This window comes from Leopardus geoffroyi, chromosome B2, assembly GCF_018350155.1.
Source record: "Leopardus geoffroyi isolate Oge1 chromosome B2, O.geoffroyi_Oge1_pat1.0, whole genome shotgun sequence".
Taxonomy (NCBI): domain Eukaryota; kingdom Metazoa; phylum Chordata; class Mammalia; order Carnivora; family Felidae; genus Leopardus; species Leopardus geoffroyi.
The window spans coordinates 136,233,914-136,256,566 of NC_059332.1; positions in this window are offsets into that span (position 1 = coordinate 136,233,914).

Here is a 22,653-nt window from a genome sequence, read left to right on the forward strand (position 1 = left end):
GGCAGCTATTTGTGTGATGTTACCTACCGATGCATCATGTTCTAAACATGCATTAAAATAACCATAGATTCAAGAGAGTATCCAAAGAGAGAAAGAGAGCAAGCAAGGGAGGGACAGAGGGAGAGGAAGAGAGAGAATCCCAAGCAGGCTCCACGACCAGTACAGAGCCCGATGCGGGGCTCGATCCTATGACCGTGAGATCATGACCTGAACCAAATCAAGAGTCAGAGGCCCACCGACTGAGCCACCCCGGATCCCCTCCAAAGAGCCATTCTTAATGACTACTCCTGGGCCTGCCTTCAGACCGCAGGAAGACGGTTGCTTCTAGGACAGAAGGTGAAGGTCGTGAACCAAAAAGAATGGGGAAAAAACTTGACAAAGTGGGACCATGTGGTTGAGCCATCAGCATGAAATTAAAAAGAATGAAATTCTTCCTGTGATCTCAGCCTTACCATGGTGGGAAGTCATCCTAGGTAATCTAATGCTCCTTCCTTTGTGCTGCCTAAACCCTGTCCCATGTCCCAAGTGTGGTCTCCCAACCTAGCATTGCTTTCCAGAGTCTGAGGCGATGGGTGTGCTGTTTCGTCTTTAATTTTTCACAGAGTAGAACTGTGCCTGGCCACACCCGGTGTGTTCAAGGTAAGCTAACTACGTAAGAGCTGAACATAGAAATCTCTCTGGGCAATTAGCAGACTCCTATGCATTTAGGTTAGTTTTACATTTGTTTTGTTTTGTTTTGTTTTTGAACCGATCCCAGGACTATCTGCGTTAGAATTACCCAAGATGCTTGTTAAAAATGCATCTTCCCAGCTCCATGCACACCTAAGAAATTGGGCTCTCTGGAATCCGGGGAATCCATATTTTTGACAAGTTCCCTAAGTTATTCTCCTGCGTAATAAAGTTTAAAATTTAACCCCAAATCCACTTTTGTATCACAGTGGTGCGTCGGCCAATGTTTAACAACTAGTCGGTGCGAAACAAATACTTGTTGAAAGAACGAGTGAACATTTATAGCCATCAATCCCCCCGCCCTCTGTGGCCCCTGCTGTGTGTGAGACATCACCATTCCGACCCCCTCAACTCCTGATACTTCTTCAGAGCCAAGGAATTAAATATTTTTTTACGCATTTCTCCCCTGCCTTACTCTGGCCTCTCTACTCCCCCAAGGCTCCCAAATGTAATCTTTATGCTATTTTGGCAACCGCAGACTCTGAGGATGGCACAGTGGACAACAAAGAAGTTGTATGGGGTCGGTCAAGGTCAGTGCTACCATCCCAGAATCTTGTCTAATAGTCCAGGATGGGTTGACCCCAGGCAAGGCTCACACTAAGCTCCCCAGGCAAGGCTCACGCTAAGCTCAGGAGGTTGGAGAGGATGGTCAAGCTGGGGGAGGGGAGCTGGTGGAATGATCCCAGAAGCCATTGCAAGGATCCTGGAGGGAGAGGCCAGCCTGGCAGGAACGCCTGTAAATGCTTAGGCTGGCCTTGGGGCAATGACGGCTTTTTACCCGTGTGCCCCTGGTGTCTGCGCGTGCTTTGAGTTCATTTTCATGAAATCACACTTAGTGGTCGGCTCCCCTTCTCTTTAGCACCCTAGGTTTGTAGTTTAGGCTCCTGAAATCCTTTGCAGATTAAAACTTTCAGAAACTTTGTCAAACCATATTTCACCCCGAGATTAGGAGACTGCTGGCAGGTTTGTTCTGAAAACAGCCCACGTCCCCTCCGTTTGGGCAGGGCAGACACCGAGGACAGGGATGTCATTGCCGAGACCGAGTTTGAGGTTACAGTGTTTACATAACAAATCAGCGAACTTTAAATGTTTCTCATGGTGTGGTTAGGGCCTCAGACCTTTGCCCACCACACCACCCTGAACGTCCAATGTTCACTCAGCCCTGTGCGGGCACCTCTACGTGAAAGGACCCTGCCAGTTTAAAGCCAGTTAGGGGCGCCTGGGTGGCTCAGTCGGTTAAGCGGCCGACTTCGGCTCAGGTCATGATCTCTCGGGCCGTGGGTTCGAGCCCCACGTCGAGCTCTGTGCTGACAGCTCAGAGCCTGGAGCCTGTTTCAGATTCTGTGTCTCCCTCTTTCTCTGACCCTCCCCTGTTCATGCTCTCTCTCTGTCTCAAAAATAAATAAATGTTAAAAAAAAATTTTTTTTTAAAAGCCAGTTAATATTTTCAATCCTATATCGTGTTGCTTACGTATTTTACAACAAGGAGAGCAAGGACAACTTTTCAAAACAATCAGACCACTTAAGTTTGTGTGTGCGCTGATGAGCAGATATGCTTAATGTTCATTTGGCAAAGTCATACAATCAAGGAATGTTTCTTCCCCCAGATAATTACACGAGCCCTGACAATTTTCCTCCAAGTCAGCCTCTTGATTACCTCCCCCTGCCCTTGAGAGAGTGCGTACCAGACAAACAGCTGAGACAGACACCCTGGAGGGACTGGAAAGGCTCTCCTGGGTCCACAGCAAGCCAACTATATGAGAAGTGATGCTTTTCAGCTTCACCACGGACTTGAGAGCCAAAGACGATCTCAGGGGCCAGAGGAAAAACATGCTGCATAACTCCCCCGTTCCTCCCAAGGCAGTTTAGACCTTAGTTTCATCACCAAGTTTGACATGTGAATTCCCAGAATTTCAGACACCCCCAGACTCACAGGTGAGTGCAGAAATGCACTCCAAAGGCAAACATAAATTATTTTGAAATTGTTCACGCCACCCTCCTCACCATTAGAACAGATCATTGAACCGACTGTAAACATGCATAAACAGAAGTGACAGAGAAACCTCTACCACAAACCGCAGATGAACAGAAAGAAATCCACTGCAGGGCTGAGTAATTAGGGCGGAGGGAAACCAAGGAAGGTGGGAGGCCGTAGTTCTAAAGGGATGAGCGAGTTGGGACCTCACGGGGAGCAGCCACAGGGATGGGAGGTGACTGAAGCTGGGGAGGGATGGGATTTGGCAGGAGAAGGAGGGAGTGGAGAGGAGTTACACTGGCAGAGAAAGACCGATGTGCGGTGGGTTCCGGTTTCTGACAGATCTGAACTCAGCGAGGCAAAAGCCACAAATGGAGCCGTGGCCAAGATGAGAAGAAAGTGTGCAGCGTCAGAGATGCTCGAGGTCCTCCTGGATCCACGAGACGCCACACGTGGAAACACCATGCCGCCTGCTGCCATGCACCCCAGGACGGCCCCGCTCCGCTGCAGAGTGAGCTAGGCAGGCAAACGTTCTTAAGGAACTTTCTCCTGTAGCCAGTGGCAAGTCGGGAGCAAGGATATGCTGTTAAGTGGTTTGGAATTCCCCCATTTTTTAAAAACGGAGAGGGTTCAGAGCAGCTGGTGAGAACACACAGATGTTAAGAGTGAAAGAATGTGGTGGGGCGTCAGGGGCGCTCAGTGAGTTGAACGTCCAACTTCGGCTCAGGTCATGAGCTCACGGTTTGCGAGTTCAAGCCCCACATCGGGCTCACTGCTGTCGGCACAGGGCCCGCTTCAGATCCTCTGTCCCCCTCTCTGTCTGCCCCTCCCCTGTTTGCATTATCCCTCTCTGTCAAAAATAAACATTTTTTTTTAAAAAGTGAGGAGTGCCTGGGTGGCTCAGTCAGTAGAGCGTCCGACTTCGGCTCAGGTCATGATCTCACAGTCTGTGAGTTCGAGCCCCGTGTCGGGCTCTGTGCTGACAGCTCAGAGCCTGGAGCCTGCTTTGGATTCTGTGTCTCCCTCTCTCTCTGCTCCTCTCCTGCTCACACTCTGTCTCTCTCTCCAAAATAAATAAAGATTTTTTTTTTAAGTGTTTGGTTTTTTTTTTTTTTAAGTGAAAGAGGGGTGCCTGGGTGGCTCAGTCGGTTAAGCATCCGACTTCAGCTCGGGTCATGATCTCACTGTTTGTGGGTTCGAGCCCCGCATCGGGCTCTGTGCTGACAGCTCGGAGCCTGGAGCCCACTTCAGATTCCGTGTCTCCCCCCTCTCTGCCCCTCCCCTGCTCGCGTTCTGTGTGTGTGTCTCTCTCTCTCAAAAGTAAATAAATGTTAAAAAATTTTTGAATAAGTAAAATACAAATAAACACACAAAGGTAATCAACAGAAAGAGACTCCACCCGAACCTAATGAAGCCGGCACACAGCCCGACATGTATACCCAAAATTGGCTGGTGATATTGATAGTTGTAAGGAAAAATTAAGCACGGAAAGTTCAGTTCGTAGCAGACTGTGATGTGAGAGCAGAAACTTGGGCAGATGTCCCTCATCCGTGCAGACACCTGAGGGCGGCGGGCAGCTCCCAGACCAAGCGGTCAGCGGCTGGGTGAGGACCGAGAGTGAACTAGTCCCTACCGGGAAGGACAAGGAACCGTCTACAAGAAGCCGCACGGCAACCCAAATGACAAAAGCAGGGACTGCGTGCGTCCAGGCAAGGGTCTATTTATGTAACGACCAGAGAGATTGTCTCCAACGTGTGTAAAAAGGAAGTAACTTTAACCCTGAGCTTGCACCCTGTCTTACAAGGCCGGCAACCTCCCCACACCGGGACTTTAACATCAGTGCGACCGAAGCGGGCAAACGTCCTGTGAGGGGCAAACCCTCTTCCCGCCACGTGACCAAGGCCCCCACACGGAGGATGGTTGTACAGCGAGTCATAGTTTGTGCAAACCTACCAGTTCTGCACAGACTCCACTTGGAAAACGCAGGCCCTGACCTGACACTGATCCTGGACCTGAGTTATGGGATCCAAACAGAAATCGGTGTTATAATGGGTAATATTTCCACCCAGATCATTTTAGGGTGATCTTTGTGTTTTAAGTTTATTTATTTATTTATTTATTTTTAATGTTTGTTTCTTTTTGAGAGAGAGAGAGAGAGAGACAGAGTGCAAGTGGGGGGAGGGGCAGAGAGAGAGAGGGAGACACAGAATCCGAAGCAGGTTCCAGGCTCTGAGCTGTCAGCACAGAGCCTGATGGGGGGGCTTGAACTCACGAACCGTGAGATCATGACCTGAGCCGAAGTCGGACGCTCAACTGAGCCACCCAGGCGCCCCAAGTTTATTTATTTATTTTGACACAGAGGGAGAGAGAGAGAGAGAGAGAGAATCCCAAGCAGGCTTAGCACTGTCAACGCAGAGCCTGATGCGGGGCTCGAACCCATGAACCCTGACATCATGACCTGAGCCAAAACCAAGAGTTTGGCTAATTAACCGACTGAGCCATTCAGGCACCCCCTAGGGTAATCTTATTTAAAATTCTGTGGTCTGATGGAATCATCTCTGAATAACCATATCTGAAAGGTGAATGGCATATTTTATGGAGTATTTGATTCAACTTAAGAAACATTTTCCAGTGTTGAGTACTTATCCTATGCACAGTACTTATCCTCTGTTCCCCCGACTTTAGACAGACACAGCCAGAATGTAACGCACAACGAATGGATGATTTCTTATCCTTATTAACATTATTTCTATTCCTGCTGTCACTAATCCAGAAATAGCAAAATGAAAACCACCAGAGCAAAAAAAAAAAAAAAAAAAAATAGTAATTAGTGAGAGCTTATTGTGCGTATAAAAACAGTTCGGGAACTGGGAACTTTCAAGCCAACAGTGGGATGGATCTCAGTGGTGTGTGTTCATAGGACAGTCTATACAGTGAAAATTCAGAGGCCGTTGAGTTTTTGCAATGGTTATAGCACTGGAGTTTTCCCTAATGATGAGTACTGGTGAAAAGGGTTCTTTCGTGCCAGTTTTGGAAAACAGTTTAAGTTTGATTTATGATTTTTCGAGGTGTTTACAAGAAGCGACCCAACCTAATGTCACCTGCGTTGCAGGATAAGCAAAATTAGCTTTCGCTTCCATGGCTTAACTGGTTTTGTCAGGGAATTTCCGGGTCTGGTTTCCATTTTGTATTTTATCTTAACGCTGTTTAGTAGCCAGGAGAAGTAGCTGCCCGATAATTTCATCACGGAATGAATGAAGTAACCAATTCGTTATCAACGTGATGTTACAATTGCCCAAGATGGCAGCTGGGACACAGGAGAAAGAGAGAACTTCTGAGTCAGGGGCCACTGGGAAAGTGGCTTGCCCTGGTGGAAAATGGCAGTGAAGGATGGATACGCTCACCTCACATGGGCCAGGGGTCAACAGTCATGTAAAGTAAATAATTTATGAAGTTAAAGAAAGAAGATGTTTTCCTTAAAAATATCCTTCATCTGCTTAAATACCGTATCCTGGTTGAGACTTGCAAGTCTGACAGGCAGAATCCAGTAATGTGCTAGAGTCTGAATGGCGGGAAAAAGGAGTTAGAGGGAGGAACCAAGACCAGAAAGCCCTGGAAATGGCCCACCTGCTCTGGGATCCCCACCACAGGTGCCATGAGTGCAGACACAGGCCAGGGACTCGGTGGGCAGAAAACTCCCAACATGGAGCTAACCCTTGAGGAGAGAATCCCATCCTCACCTTTCAGACGTGATGCCCACAGTGGAGGACCTTGTGGGGGCCAGACCTGGGCTCTGAGGCAAACTGATGACACAGAGCCTTCCCCTGAGGTAACCACTCGAGAACTGCGTCCTCCCTGCCCCCCCCCCCAGAGACCTGTCCCCCCCCCCCCCACCCACACACTGAGTCATCACAGGCAGAAAAAGAGCTTGAAACCGAACAAGAACAAAGTTTTGACAGATAATTCAGAGGAAACAGAAATTCGAGGAGCTGTCAGCCCTCCTGGTTTTGCCAAGACTGCTGTGAGGTGCCTTCAGCAGTGGGACCTAGGGCTTTCATGACATCTCCGCTTTCTCAAACTCCAGGTCACTTGCCGCTCTGAACTGTGTCTGATTCCCTTGCAGCCTGGTGGTAACCCAAGAGGCCGGTGCCCCTATTCCCCACCACCCTCCATCCCAGTGACTGCCCTAGAGGTGCCCTTTCCTTCAGACTCCACCTGCCTGCACCTGTGCCCTCCCCTCCCAGGTCCCCGGTCTCCCCATCTTAAGGCCCCCTTGGGGTGCCTGGGTGGCTCAGTCAGTTGAGCATCTGACTCCTGATTTCAGCTCAGGTCGTGATCTCATAGGTTCATGAGAGGGAGACCCAGTGCGAGGCCCCGTACTGACGGTGTGGAGCCTGCTTGGGATTCTCTCTCTCTCTCAAAATAAAAATAAAAAAAAGCTGAAAGCCCCCTTGCCTGGGGCCCAGGGTCTTTGTACAGAACTGCTGATGGCAGACAGGGCCAGTGTTCCCCACCCTGTTTCAAATATCACCTCAAGAATGGAGAGATTCTGATCCTTAGAATAAAACCACACAGGGGCGCCTGGGTGGCTCAGTCGGTTAAGTGTCCAACTTCAGCTCAGGTCATGACTTTGCAGTCTGTAGGTTCGAGCCCCACATCGGGCTCTGTGCTGACAGCTCGGAGCCTGGAGCCTGCTTCAGATTCTGTGTCTTCCTCTCTCTGCCCCTCCCATGCTCATGCTCTGTCTCTCTCTCTCTCTCAATAATAAATAAATGTTTAAAAAAAATTTTTTTTTAACCCCACAGATTCACTCTAATAAGGCTGAATTTTTAACACAGTTCTTATAACAATCCAACTATTTCTTATCTTTGCATCATCAAATTAAAAATTCATCATCAAGGGGCCCCTGGGTGGCTCATTCGGGAAAGCTTGCAATTCTCGACCTCAAGATCGTGAGTTCAGTGTGAAACCTACTTCAAAAACAATAATAAAAATAATTTTTAAAATTTAAAAGCCAGGGGTGCCTGGGTGGCGCAGTCGGTTGAGCGTCCGACTTCAGCCAGCTCACGATCTCGTGGTCCATGAGTTCGAGCCCCGCGTTGGGCTCTGGGCTGATGGCTCGGAGCCTGGAGCCTGTTTCCGATTCTGTGTCTCCCTCTCTCTCTGCGCCTCCCCCGTTCATGCTCTGTCTCTCTCTGTCCCAAAAATAAATAAACGTTGGGAAAAAAAAATTTTTTTTTAATTTGAAAACCAAAAAAAACACATCATCAAGAATATCCTCACCATTCCAAACCACACATGGGATTGTTTGGTTTTGTTTGTTTGTTTGTTTGTTTGTTTTGAGGGGGGAGGGGCAGAGAGAGAGAGAGAGAGAGAGAGAATTCCAACCAGGCTCCACACTGTCAGCACAGAGCCTGACGAGGGACTCGAACTAACAAAACCATGAGATCACGACCTGAGCCAAAGCTGGACGCTTAACCGACAGAGCCACCCGGGTGCCCCAGTTTGGTTGTTAGTCACAGCAACGAGACTGACTCCGTGAAATTGCACTTTCACCCCCTTTTTCAAACCTAGTTATTTCCATAGCAAAAAGGAATTCCCCAAGAAGTTAAGTATAGAATTACCCTATGGCCCAGTGATTCCACTCTCAGGCATATGCCCAAAGAATTGAAAACAGAGACTCAAACAGAAACGTGTTCACCCGTGTTCATGGCAGTGGCGCTCGCAAGAGCCAAAAGGGGAAAGCAACCCAAGTGTCCATCAACAGATGCTAGATCAACAAGATGTGGTCTATCCACACAATGGATGCAGTTGGGACACGTGCGACAACGTGAATGGCCTGTGAAAACATCTCGCGGAGGGAAACTAGGATTATTGTTATGATCCCACTTTTATGAAAATATCTAGATTAGGCAGATTCCTAGAGACGAAAAGTGAACTGGAGGTGAACAGGCTGGGGGTTGTGGCTTAATGGGTACAGAGCTTCTGTTTGGGTATGAGAACCCATGGAATTAGATAGTGGTGATAGTTACACAAGGTTACGGTTGTCATTAATGCCACTGAATTCTATCCTTTAAATGGTTAAGATAGCTTCAAACCTTATAAATCAAAATTTAAAAATAAAATAAATAAAAATAAGATGGTTAAAATAGCAATTGTTATGTGCATTTTAGCACAAATTGAAAAAGGAAATCGGTTTTTTATCAGTGAAAAGTAAAAACAACTTTTCATTAGTATGACAATTTTTAGCTACTAGAGCAATTAGACTTCTTACTGGCTCTTATTTAAGGTCATCGTGGGCGTCCTGGGTGGCTCAGTCCATTAAGGTTTTGGCTCAGGTCACGATCCCGCAGTTCCTGGGTTCGAGCCCTGCCTGGGGCTCCTCGCTGACAGCATGGAGCCTGCTTGGGATTCTCTCTCTCTCCCTCTCTCTCTCTCTGTCCCTGCCCCACTCGTGCTCTTTCTCTTTCAAATTAAATAAACTTTTTTAAAAAAATAATGAAGGGGCGCCTGGGTGGCGCAGTCGGTTAGGCGTCCGACTTCAGCCAGGTCACGATCTCGCTGTCCGTGAGTTCGAGCCCCGCGTCGGGCTCTGGGCTGATGGCTCGGAGCCTGGAGCCTGTTTCCGATTCTGTGTCTCCCTCTCTCTCTGCCCCTCCCCCGTTCATGCTCTGTCTCTCTCTGTCCCAAAAATAAATAAACGTTGAAAAAAAAAATTTAAAAAAAAAAAAAAATAATGAAAAAAAAAAAAAGAAAACTTATTTAAATAAATAAATAATAAAGTCCTCGTAAAGACGTTATTTCAACACATGGCTCCAATTCTGAATGTCTTTAGAACTTAGCCGACCTGCCCAGCAGACTGCAGACTGCCTGGCAACGCCCTTCTCTGTGTCCAGAGTACGGCCCAGGCATGGCTGCCCAGCCTCGTATCTGGCTCTCTGCTCCCTGCCTGTGGACTGGGCAAGACGCTGACCCTTGAAATGCCTCAGTTTCCACATCATGTGATGATAACAATTATTTTATGGAGTTACGGCAAAGATAAATTGTGTTGTAAGTGCTGGCACATGTGAATGTTTCCAATTAAGCTTCTGTTCTTATTGGGGCGTCTGGGTGGCTCAGTTGGTTGGGTGCCCGACTTCGATTTGGGTCATGATCTCAAGGTTCGTGGGTTCGAGCCCTGCGTCGGGGTCTGTGCTGACAGCTCACAGCCTGGAGCCTGCTTCCGATTCTGTGTCTCCCTCTCTCTCTGCCCCTCCCCAGCTCGTTCTCTCTCTGTCTCTCTCTCTCTCTCTCTCAAAAATACATAAACATTTTGTTTTTATTTAAATTTTTTTCTTTAACGTTTTATTTATTTTTGAGACAGGGAGAGACAGAGCATGAACAGGGGAGGGGCAGAGAGAGAGGGAGACACAGAATCGGAAGCAGGCTCCGGGCTCTGAGCTGTCAGCACAGAGCCCGACGCAGGGCTCGAACTCACAGACCGCGAGATCATGACCTGAGCCGAAGTCGGACGCTTAACCGACTGAGCCACCCAGGCACCCCCATAAACATTTTTTAAAAAGCTATTGTTCTTTTTAACATCATCATGACAGAATTCAGTAGTGTTTAATGAGCAATTGAATTTTTTTTTAATATTTATTTTTGAGAGAGACAGAGAGACAGAGCGTGAGCAGGGGAGGGGCAGAGAGAGAGGGAGACACAGAATCGGAAGCAGGCTCCGGGCTCTGAGCTGTCAGCACAGAGCCCGACGCGGGGCTCGAACTCACGAACTGTGAGATCATGACCCGAGCCCGCGTCGGATGCTTGACTGACTGAGCCACCCAGGTGCCCCTAGTGAACAATCGAAATGTAAAGGGGAAATGACGAAGCAGCACTAACCACCCCAGAGAAAAGAACGGTAGAGAATGGTCCACAGGCTGAGGAAGCTCAGACCTGGGAGTAGAGAAGGGGCATGAAGCTTTCCTGAACATTCCCCATGGCAGGACTGAGCCTGCTGGTGGCTCCCTAGGGAAGCAGGCTGCGCCCCTGTGTGTGTGTCGGGGGTGGGGGGCAGGGGTGGGGGCTGCGGCATTCTCAGAGGTCCCTCGGCCTGGTCCAGAGGAGCCTCTGGTCCCCAGCAGCTGCGAAGCACGGCAGCGGCGGGCAGTTGCCCTGATGTGTCTCGTTGGTGTCGTTCTGGTCACTCTTGTCACCAGCATTTGGGGTCACGTCCTGCGGTGCGTGACCAGCTTAGACCCTTTAATTTTCTGATTCCGTTAACTCTCCAGGCTCTCAACAACCAGGCCACTCCAGACCCCAGACACCCAGGGAGGCGTTTGATGTGGCCGCTGAGTGCGTCTGGATTCACATCCGACTTGACATCAGGTGCTTGGCCTGGTGTGAAAACAGCGCAGGGAGAGAGCGTGCGCTCGGGTCGGGGCACAGTATCTGCCTCATCACCGGACCTGGTTCCAGGCTGTTCTTTGTGCATGGGATACAGGATTCAGCCCTCTCCTGGAAGAGGACCGCGTTCCTTGCTTCCCTTGTTGCTGCTGTGACAGCAGTGAGGGACCCCCGGGGACTGGAGAGTCCTGGACAGAGGGGAGGCCAGTGGCTGGAAGTGCAAGTTCACACTGCATAAATGAGTCCTAGAGACCTGGGGGAGAGGGAGGGGATCCTGTCCAGCCGGCCCAGGGCAGAGCAAGCTCACACCCAGAGATGGAGAACAGAAAGCAGCACCCCCGGCCCCGAAACGAACAGTGTTCCTGATTAAAGTCTACCAAAAATAATGCAATGCTCCACTCCTAGTCGAAGGTAAGGAGGAGAGCTTGAGACTTTACGCCCTAACTATAGGTGAGGACACCCTAGAAATTTGTGTTCCCCATTCAAAATCTTTTTTTCCGATTCAAAAGCACACTAATCAGGGGGGAGGCCTGGGTGGCTCAGTCGGTTAAGTGTCCGGCTTTGGCTCAGGTCATGTTCTCACAGTTCGTGGGTTCGAGTCTCAGGTCAGGCTCTGGGCTGACAGCTCAGAGCCTGGAGCCTGCTTCCGATTCTGTGTCTCCCTCTCTCTCTCTCCGCCCCTCCCCGGCTCATGCTCTGTTTCTCTCTCTCAAAAATGAATGGACGTTAAAAAAAAATTTTTTTTTTTTTTTGTAAAAACGGTAAATTTCATGCCGAGTGTGTTTTGCCACATTTAAAGCAGTTTCTAAAAGTACGTTTGTTATGAGACACCTGCAACACTTTTCACCCACCTGATACAAATTTTGTCTCCTCACTCTTCCCCATTTTATCGCTGGGGTTTCGGGAAGCTCCGGTTGGGATTACCAAATTCTACTGTAACTCGTTCTGTGACCTTGAGCACGTCGTCTCCTCTTTCTGGTCTTCAGTGGCCTCACTTGTAAAATGAGAAGGTTGAAAAGAATTGTCTGGTATGGACTCTTCCAGCTCTGACAGTCGAGGATTAATGACAGGGACCATTTACTGAGGGCGTGTGTGCAGCAGGCACATTTTATCAGCATGACCTCATTCCGTCCTCACTAAATCCTCCGAGGCAGGTATGATCATCCTCATCTGAGAGGGAGCAAACTGAGGCTTAGGAGGTTCGGTGACTCGTCCGGAAACAAACGATGAGGGGGAGGAGCAGGATTTGGTCGCGGTTCCGTGAGACCCCGAGCCCAGGCTCAGTCCAGGGAGCTTTCTCCCTGGAAAACCTATTAGCCTGGAAAATAAGACCTACGTCCAGCCAGGAGCCCTTTCTCTGGTGCTTTGTCACCCAGTGATGATGTATCGGGCACGTCAGGCTGCAGGGCACGGGCAGACAAGCCGGTCAGCCTGCTGGCTCTTGCAAAGTCAGGCCTTCACAGTAGTTCTCATTATTTTGCCCAGAGCTAATCGGAATCCCCCCAAGTTGGACATAACCTTATTTCGGTGTGATTATCATAGGTATGAGGAAACAGGCGTTATTTTTAGATTATGTCGGCCCCTAGTCCCACCCCTAATACATTCGACAGTTGATCTGAGCATCCAGGCTCTAAAAGCACACATTCGCTAACTCCCAGCCCCTCACACTGACCCCTCACACGTTCTGTTTTAACCATGATCTTTTCTGTCACCCTGACCCACAGCGATAATTAGGGCTCTTAGCAAGAAGCGCAGTGGGCAGGCGCGTGCATTGCCCAGTGGCCACCCCCCCCCCCCACCAGAGAAGCAGGAAGAAAAGCAAGAAGAGGCAGCGAGAATACACTGAGCCATAGCTGACCGCGGGATATGGAAAACCATGCACCATTCAATTGGTTGACTCAAGTCATTGAAAATCAACCGGGGAACTAGATGACCAAAATAAAATCTAAAACAAATGTTGGAGCGTCTGGGCAATGACACAGTGTCCACGTGAAGAAGGAGTCAGGCCTCCGATGGAGCAGATCGTCATTCAAATCAACAAAGCCTGGCACCTTGAGGCCAGGTTGAGCAATCATCCTTGCAGACGTGGAAACGGATCCGAAAACAATACCAAGATCCTTAAGAAGCAAGCGATGCTGCACCAAATAGCCGGGAGAAAGAATCCCACAGGACACAACAGAGGGGTAGCTCAAGTACCAAGAAGAGGAAACTACCCCTGATTGTGCCTTTTTCGTCAATACCTCGATGGCTATGCTCACCAGGGCTCAGTGCAGAGGAACTGAGGACCCCAGTGACTAGCGTTCTTTTTCTTTTCTTTTCTTTTCTTTTTAACTCAAGAGAGCGAGAGAGAGTGCAAACGGGGGAGAGGGACAGAAGGAGGCAGAGAGAATCTTAAGCAGGCTCCACGCTCAGGGCGGACCCCAACGCGGGACTGGATCCCACGACCCTGGGATCATGACCTGAGCCGAAATCAAGAGTCAGATGCTTGGGTCGCCTGGGTGGCTTGGTTGGTTAAGTGTCTGATGTCAGCTCACGTCTTGATCTCATGGTTTGTGAGTTCAAGCCCCACATCAGACTGCGCTGACAGTGTAGAGACTGCTTGGGATTTTCTCTTCCTCTCTCTCTGCACCTTCTCCACTCTCTCTCTCCAGATAAATACATAAACTTAATAAAAAAGAAAAACGAAGAGTCGGACTGAGTCACTGAGGCGCCCCTCCCGTGATGAGCATTTCTAGCCTATTAGATTTATTAATGCTTAAGATAGTACACACATACACACACACGCACACAGCCCTCATTTCTTAGTTGGTATTCAAATACCCTCTTTTTTCCTATAAAGGTTATTATTTGAAAGCCTTTGGGGATATCTTTGTATACAGACCTCTGCACTGGCTAGTAACTAACCAACAACCAAAATCTGTTCCCTGGTGTGGGTAAAATCAGGTAAGCAGCACTATATCAGTTAGCTATGGCCGCATAACAAATTACCCCCAATCCTAGTGACTTAAAGCAACAATTATCATTTATTATCTCTCCTGGTTTCTGTGGGTCAGAAATGTAGGTCACAGAGGGTGCACACTTTTGTCTCTGCTCCATAAGGACTGGGCCTCAACTGGAAGGCTTGCAGGGTAGGAGCTGGAATCATCTGAGGGCTTATTCACTCACATGACAATTGATGCTGGCTGTCATCACATGTGTCTCACATGTGTGACAATTGATGAGGGCCTAACTGGGACTATTGGTTGGGACCCACACCGTGGCCTCTCCATGAGACCTGGGCTTCCTCACAGTATGGTAGCCGGGATTCAAGGGCAAGCATTCCCAAGAGAGAGAGCTGGACAGATGCCGTGTCCTTGTGATATGACCTAGCCTGGAGGTCACCGGCTTTATTTCCACCAGACCTCCACTTCCTTGCCCTTCCAGAATTCTGCTTTAAAGCTGATTTCTGTAGGTACGTGCTCCACGGTACAAAGACTTCATGAACACGAGAGTCTAAGGTGAATCCTAACAAATAAAGCAGGAATATTTGGTGCCTGGTCACCTAGTGGGAAGGAGGATTAGAAAGATGCATTAGGGCCAGATTTCAGAGTGTTAAATGACATATTCAAAATGTGATCTTTAGGGGCACCTGGGTGGCTCAGTTGGTTGAGCATCCGACTTCGGCTCGGGTCACGATCTTGTGGTTTGTGAGTTCTAGCCCCATGTCGAGCTCTGTGCTGACAGCTCAGAGCCTGGAGCCTGCTTCAGATTCTGTGTCTCCTTCTCTCTCTGCCCCTCCCCTGCTCATGATCTGTTTCTGTCTCAAAAATAAATAAAACATTAAAAAAAAAAAAAGAAAAGAAAAATGTGGTCTTTGAGGGGCACTGAGGAGGCATAAAAGTATTTTCATATATATATTTTTTCATATATATATCTTATTTATTTATTTTGGGGAGGGGAGAAGGGCAGAGAGAGAGGGAGACAGAGGATCTGAAGCAGGTTCTGCACCGAAAGCTGCGAGCCCGACGCGGGGCTCCAACTCACAAGCCATGAGATCGCGAACTGAGCCGAAGTCCAATGCTTAACCAACTGAGCCACCTAGCCGCTCCATACAGTATTCTCAACAAGGGTGGCCCTCACGGCCCTGGAGGGGATGGATTACAGAAAGGAGAGACAGGCAGGGGGACCACTGGGAGGTAATTAAGGTGTTCCAGGTGAAATCTGTCAAGTGACAACGATATTTATCCACATCTCTGAGCTGCCAGCCTATACCATCTGTCCGTTTTTGCTCCTGTCTAATCATAAATTCAGCGAGAACCCTAAATAGTTCCAGCATCTAATATTAATAGATTACAGATCCTAAAGATATATATTTAATACCTGGTTTTGTTTCTGTGATCACACACGTACAGCATGGAGTAATCTGCCTGAAAATTACTTTTACTTGGGGCGCCTGGCGGCTCGGTCGGTTAAGCGTCCAACTCTTGGTTTCAGCTCAGGTGAAGATCTCATGGTTCGTGAGTTTGAGCCCCACGTCGAGCTCCACGCTGACAGTGAGGGATCTGCTTGGGAGTCTCTCTCTCTCCCTCTGTCCCTCCCCCTCCTTGTGCTGTTTCTCTTTCTCTCTCTCAAAATAAATAAATAAAATTCAAACAATTACATTTACTTAACACGTGGCTATCAAATTTTATAAAGCATTGATGTTTGTTTACAAATCCCACAAAGTTCCTCTTATAGCCTCTTGGTCTTGTTTTTAACATGTTACTTGAATATATTACTTTGGTCCATCTGTCCTTCTTTTCTGACTTTGCTTAACTCTTGGCATAAGCCAAAATCACTGAACAAATTATATCCCTGGTTCTCTAAGAAACTTGACTGATGCTTGAACGGTGATTTGGGAGTTCTAGGGATTGGTGGGGTAGGGAGGGGACGGGGGCCTGTTGCAGACAACTCTAAGAAATCTGATGAAAGTTCACAGCTGTATGGGCTTGAGCTTGCTGTCTCCTGAGATGGGAAATAGCTTTAGGGTACTGGCCCGAGTCAACAAGGTCATATGAATCAGCTGTAAATTGTCACCTGGATTAGGTCAGAGTGGTCACGGGGATTTTTGGCCCCCGAAATGAGGGCTCTGTGTGACTTGAGGCAGTGCCTCATCTCTTTGAACTTCAGTTTCTCCAGATGAGAACGGATGATGAAACTCACCCCCTGGATGCAGGATCCTGACGCGCTGGCCATCTGCTTGGAAATCTGTATTGTGTGCTCGCTCGAGGCAAGTGGAACCTGTCCTTTCGGCTGACCCTGCTGAAGCTGCTTTTACAGCTATAACTTGTAGTTAAGTTTACTCTTAGAGTGCGTTATTTAAACTCTTATGTCGTTATGTAAACACACCTCAGCACAATTTATAGGCTTGCGATTCTTTCTATCATAGCTGACCTGTTTTTCTTTTTGAAACAAACTCCTGAGTCTAGACTTTGTCAGGTTGATCCATGAGTTTGGGGACTGTTTATATGGAAACCATATACACATTCCAGAAACGTGCCTTGTTACCGATCTGAAATAAAGATGATGAGCCTTTAACTAGTAAAGAGACACCCAAGAAACCATTTGAAGTGCCAACTCTGGTCTATTACTAAAAAGAGAAACAAAAGGTTCCTAACAACGGGATTTGAGGTTAGAAGAGCCGGGTGTTAGGAAAGGATCAACTTGAGATCAACATGGGAGAGAACTTTGTCATGATACAAGGTGTTCACAATGAAGAGGGCCGGAGAATCTCTGAATAGTGACTTTCCTCTCAAGAAGTGCTGAAACAGAGCTGGTTGACCATCTTTAAGAAATTATAGGAAAAGTGGGGCGCCTGGGTGACTCAGTTGGTTAAGCGTCCAACTTCAGCTCAGGTCATGATCTTGCAGTTCGTGAGTTCAAGCCCCGTGTCGGGCTCTGTGCTGACAGCTTGGAGCCTGGAGCCTGCTTTGGATTCTGTGTCTCCCTCTCTCTCTTCCCTTCCCCCACTCATTCTCTCTCTCTCTCTCTCTCTCTCTCAAAAACAAATAAACATTAGAAGAGGAAGAAGAAGAAGAAGGAGAAGAAGAAGAAATTGTAGGAAAGGTGTCAATCAACTAATGGGAAAGACGATGGATCTCCTGGAGGTAACTAACTTTAAATTCAAATATCCTATCTTAGATTTCTCCAACCTTGGCTGCAGCAACTTCTTACTCAACACGTCTCCGGAGGCAAGGGAAACCAAAGCAAAAATGAACTATTGGGACCTCATCAAAATAAAAAGCTTCTGCACAGAGAAGGAAACAATCAGCAAAACCAAAAGGCAACCGACGAAATGGGAGAAGATATTTGCGAATGATAAAGGGTTAGTATCCAAAATCTATAGAGAACTGATCAAACTCGACACCCAAATAACAAATAATCCAGTGGAGAAATGGGCAAAAGACATGAATAGACACTTCTCCAAAGAAGACATCCAGATGGCCAACCGACACGTGAAAAAATGCTCCACATCACTCATCATCAGGGAAATACAAAGCAAAACCACAGCGAGACCTCACACCTGTCAGAATGGCAAACATTAACAACTCAGGCAACAACAGATGTTGGCGAGGATGTGGAGAAAAAGGATCTCTTTTGCACCGCTGGTGGGAATGCAAGCTGATGCAGCCACTCTGGAAAACAGGATGGAGGTTCCTCAAAAAAGTAAAAATAGAATTACCCTACGACCCAGCAATTGCACTACTAGGCATTTATCCAAGAGATACAGGTGTGCTGTTTTGAAGGGGCACATGCACCCCAATGTTTATAGCAGCGCTATTAATAATACCCAAGGTATGGAAAGAGCCCAAATGTCCATCAGTAGATGAACAGACAAAGAACATGTGGTGTATATATATATATATATATATATATACAATGGAGTATTACTCAGCAGTCAAAAAGAATAAAATCTTGCCATTTGCAACTACATGGATGGAACTAGAGGGTATTATGCTAAGCGAAATTAGTCAGAGAAAGACAAATATCATATGACTTATGAGTCCTACATATGAGTCCTCATATGAGGACTTTAAGATACAAAGCAGATGAACATAAGGGAAGGGAAGCAAAAATAATATAAAAACAGGGAGGAGAAGAAAACATAAGAGACTCTTAAATATGGAGAAAAACAGAAGGTTTCTGGAGAGGTCACGGGAGGGGAGATGGGCTAAATGGATAAGGGGCATTAAAGAATCTACTCCTGAAGTCATTGTTACACGTGTTAACTTGGATGTAATTATTAAAAATAAATTATTATTAGATTAAAAAATTAGATTAAAAAAGCTTTCTCAGGGGCGCCTGGGTGGCGCAGTCGGTTAAGCGTCCGACTTCAGCCAGGTCACGATCTCGCGGTCCGTGAGTTCGAGCCCCGCGTCGGGCTCTGGGCTGATGGCTCAGAGCCTGGAACCTGTTTCCGATTCTGCGTCTCCCTCTCTCTCTGCCCCTCCCCCATTCATGCTCTGTCTCTCTCTGTCCCAAAAATAAATAAAAAACGTTGAAAAAAAAAAAAAAAAAAAAGCTTTCTCCAATGAGCCTATGAAGATGAAGACAGGACCGTGTAAATGACTCAGTTCTGAGTAACAGATCTTTGTAAACAGGGAACAGATCTTTGTAAACAGTGGGACCCTACCATGGGTAGCATGTGGGGTGAGGGGAGTGATATGTGTGTGGTAGCTCACTCATGTGTGTGTTTTAGGCCAAATATGTAACCCAGAGAACACATTTCCGAGCTTTCAAAACACAAATAGTACTCAATAAGTCAGTGTTCAGTGACTTCTCTTTTCTAGGGCTGAGAGAACAAATCTAGAAGTGGCAATTTACTTTGCCAACCCGTCATGGACCAGACTATCGGGAGGGGGATTCCAATCAAGCCCAGGTCCACAGCACTGAGGCAGGAGGAGGAGTTCACTGGTCTTCAGAAGCAAGTGACCTTCATAGCACACTGACCATCAGGCTCACGCTAATGTGCATGAGAAGCAAGTCAGTCCCTGAAGCTTGAGTTCAGACTCATCACAAATAGCCTGGACGTCATTATGTGGTCTCTCCAGAACCTCCTATGCATCAGCATGTGAAGAGCAACAAAGTTCAGAAGCTATGTCTTCTAATAAAGAGATCAACGTATACATATCTTGGTACGTACGAATGAATGCGTTCTTTCCCTGGAAGCTCCAGGGCATGAAGATACAGAGATGGAACGTGCTCCCATTACCTTCCTCTACAGACCGCCAACTCACTTCCTGGCGTGTGGAAGAAAGATTTTCGTTTGCCAGTCCAGCATCCAATCCCCTATTTCTCCTTTTCCTTTGGGAAAATCTTGGGTGATACCGGTCTAGTGAATCTCATCGCCGGCTCCAGATACAAGCTAGTGACCCAGGTGTGTGTGCCAGTCACTGGGATTGGAAATAGGACCTAAATTAAGGCTCCGAGGACTTTAGAAGGAGGGAGCTTGTAGAGGGGAAGAGTACAAGTGTTTCCCCTGACGTTGCTGAGTTGGTAGGAAGTGAGCCTGGAGCCCCCGGGGACCTCCTAGACATTGGCATCTGGAGAATGAAGCCAACGGAAAAGAGAGTGGAAGAAGGAGAATGGGACGCATCCTGATGACATTTGTTTAAGCCACTGGATTCAACTGACGAAATCACTCCTTCAACTTGGACCCACCAGAAACACTCTTTTACATGACACCCACTTGAGCTAAATTTCTATCACTTGCCATCTCGACAGACTCCATAAATCAGAACCAAAGTGAGGTACAGTGACACACTATGAAGAGCTCCATCCTGTCCCCCAGAGTGGCCCATGCCAGGGTATCTGGCCGGGCTGCCTTCAACAGGTCCAGTGAGACCCTGCTGATACCTCTGAGTCTTTTTTCTTTTTTCTTGTTTTCTTTTGAGACCTTCTGATTTACGTCTGAGAGCTTACTGTCTGGGTTTTGGAGCTACAGCTATGTTTTTTAAAATATGATTTGCTCTCCAATAGGGAAGGCTCGTGAATCGTTGGGAGTTTGGTCTGTGGAGTGATTTTGGAAACACAAGGGGTCCAGCAAGTGACCCCAAGTGCATCCTTGAGGATTAACATTTTATAAGGAGGGCTGAGATACAGTTATCTAAAAAAAACATCGCTCACTTTAACTTGATTTTTTTGCATTTGCCGAAGTAAGGCAGGTTTGCATGGTCTCGAGTGAATTAGGTTTGGACCTGGGCTATCCGTGGCTTCATCCTATGCTAGCTCGTGTACAGGGGAGTTCTGTGTTCTCAACTTACGATGAAGTGTGGCAAGACTTAAGCAAATTATCTCATGCTAGGGTCTAAGGGAACCGGTTGGCCATACTGAACATTTGGAAATTTGTTTCCTCTGAGGGATTATGGAGTTTCCAAACTCACTTTACTAAGTATACATGTTTAATCTGCATCCAATTAGATAAAGCAGCTGGATAGAAGATGGAGTGCGGGATATTCATTCATTCATGCAGGCGTCGGAGTGGGAAGTTACGCACAGCCATCACACAGATGAATGCGTTGAAATTGCTCTGATCTACAAATTGGAGCAAATTCTCTGGAGTCTGAAAGCTTGGAAATGTTTCCTTTACAATATATTTTCTGCAACACTCAGAATGCTACAGCTGACACAGCCCCACTCTTTAGAAGCAGGCTTCTTAAGCAGGGGAGTGACGGGATCAGGTTTACATCTTAAAAAGATCATTTCGATGCTGCCCAGGTGCCCAGGGGATGGACTGAAGGAGAGCCGATGGGGCCAGAAGGCAAGTTTGATGATAGTCCAGTCAAGAAATGACAAGGAGGTGACCCCAGGAAAATGGGAATGGGTCTCTGAGAGGCATTTGGTTAGTAGGGCAGCGGTCAGGGGTAGAAGAATGCCCCCCCCAACACATACTCACTAAAAAGATCTGTGCATCCAGAACCTGTGAATGTGACTTTATTTGGAAAAGGGGGGGGGGGGGGTCTTTGCAATGTAATTAAGTTAAGGATTTTGGCATGAGATCATCTTGGATTAACCAGATGTATTTGTCTATTTGGCATCCATTCATCACAGGGCCAATTATATGAACTGTGTTTTCTTATTTGCTGTATTCTTGAAGTGCTGGCCTTTGGGGGCCTTAAGGAGCAGGGGAGAGACCCCACCCCCAGGGCAAGCCAACTCAAGAGAATCACAACTCGCCCAGGATTATACCTTTCATATGCAAACCAATCCTGAATCTCCAGCCCCAACTCACACACCAGCCCACCTTTCCCCTGCCCTAAATCATCCTGGGCCCGGGCACCTGGGTGGCTCAGTTGGTTGAGCATCCGACTTGGGCTCAGGTCATGATCTTGCGGTTTGTGAGTTTGAGCCCCGCGTCGGGCTCTGTGCTGACAGCTCGGAGCCTGAAGCCTGCTTTGGATTCTGTGCCCCCCCTCTCTCTCTGCCCTACCCCTGCTTGTGCTCTCTCTCTGTCTTTCAAAAATGAATAAACATTAAAAAAATTTTTTTTAATCATCCTGGGTGAGGTGCCAGGTGTCCAGAGACCATCCTAGAGCCCACAGCCTGCCAGAATCATTCAAATTAGCCAGTCCTAAAACATTTACTCTGCCTGCCTTGGCTTTCCCACGGAAACTCCAATAAAGGCTCAGCTCTAGGATTTCCCCTCCTGCTTCTGCCTTCTGGCTAAACCTGGTGCTACCCATCTCCCCATGTGGCCTGAGTGGCATGAGATGCCCTTTCTCTTGGGAAATGTAAGTAATAAATTATTCTTTCATGGCATTGACCAAACTATGTCATCACTCCGTCTCCATAAATAAAAATCCCAGTGCAAATAAGACAAGAGACCCCAAATCCAACGATGAGTGTCCTTTTAAGAGACAGAAGGGGAAAAGACACAGAGACGCACACAGAGGAGGAGCCGCGTGAACACAGAAGCCATGGCCAAAGAACGCCCGGACCCACCAGAAGCAGGACCTTTGGAAGGATACCTTCCTACCAATACCTCTAGAACTAAGAATAAATAGCTGTTGTTTTAAGCTACCACATTTGTGGTGATGTATTGTAGGAACTGTAGGAAACTGATCCTGCACCTTACCAAGATACACTTACAGAAATTATATCTTGTTTTTTCTTGATCACCAGTCTTAGGGACTAAACATCACCACCTTTAAAGCAGATCTGCCTTATGCTACAAAGAATTCCTTATTGCAAAGAAAAGTCTCTCCCACTGATGTATAAGAATATAATAAGATGTTTTTGTCGGGGAAGAAAATGCCTCTTCCTGGGGCACCTGGGTGGCTCAGTCAGTCAAGTGACCAACTCTTAATTTTGGCTCAGGTCATGATCTCATGGTCGTGAGATCTAGCCCCGCACTGGGCTCTGAGCTGAGTGTGGAGCCTGCTTGGGATTCTCTCTCTCCCTCTGGCTCTCCCCCCCCCCCAGTAAATAAATAAATAAACAAACAAACAAACAAATACAAACTTGGAAAGAAAAATAAATCGAATGCCTCTTCTCTTTAGGAGAAGAAAGGGGTGGGAATGTACTTATTGAGAGAGATAGGGAAGCAGGTG